Genomic DNA, 1,094 nt, shown 5'->3' on the forward strand with positions numbered 1-1,094 from the left:
TTTTTTGTTTTTAATGTATTATTTTTATAAACTTTATTCATTCATGTATTTAAACACGTTAAGTGTTTCTGAGTCGACCTCAAAAACACGAGTACAGTGTGGATAAATTAGTTATTTCATTGCAACAGCATCATCATTATTAATACTTGTGTGGATGTGGTACTTTCTGTTACTCTTGATTCTAATTTGATCTTTCCTTTTTATTAACAAAACTTTTTTAATCTAAAAGAAAATCTAAAATAGTAAAATTAATTTAAAGAAACTTTAAAAATTAATCTTCAACTCTTTTTATTTAAAAATGCTCAGAGTCCCACATTTCCTCCTGACTCCAAGTGAACAGTGGTGGCAGCTGAGATTTCATGGTAGCAGCTCTTCAGTTGCTTTACCCAGATGGTCTTGGTAACAGCCAGCATACCTCCTCCATGAAAAATTAGCTATCTGGGCTGTCTAACCTCAAGAAAATTGTTGGTTCCACCTGTGGACATTCAGCTGGGGCTTACTTCATGAAGCCTGTCACTGTGGAGACTCTACCTTTGAGTCTCCCACTTGCAAGAGGCTCAGAGTTGTTCCTGGCTAGTCTGGCTTCCACTGTTGCTATTGACTCCTCTAAATTTTGCATAAGTCTGTGTCGTGCTCATGTTTTGTAGCTTAGCTCAGCAGAGCTAAGTACAGGAGCTCTCATCACCTAGCTACCTCTTGGATTTATCTTAAGGCAGCTGACCTCAGGGATATGCCTGTGGGACCATTTACTATCCTTTGAATATAATCAATGCAAGAGCCCCCACTTTAACATGTCCATCCTCCCCCTTAGTGTGGTAGAAGGAGGTCTAATAAGAGATGGAACTAGAGGAGCTTTTCAAAATATCATCTTTGTATCATTGACAAGATATATTGAATTTCTCAATAAGTTCAATATACAATTTCTCATTTAAATAATTAGCTTCACTTTTATTATAGCCTATTGGGAGAGAAAACTAAAACATAGAAAGGCTATGCTCTTTGCCAGGACTCTCACTGCCTCTGACTCTCTTGCCTTAGTCCCTGTTCTGTTACTGTGAAAAGACACCATGACCAAGGTAACTGTTATAAACAGG

Source organism: Mus caroli, chromosome 1, assembly GCF_900094665.2.
Source record: "Mus caroli chromosome 1, CAROLI_EIJ_v1.1, whole genome shotgun sequence".
Lineage (NCBI taxonomy): Eukaryota > Metazoa > Chordata > Mammalia > Rodentia > Muridae > Mus > Mus caroli.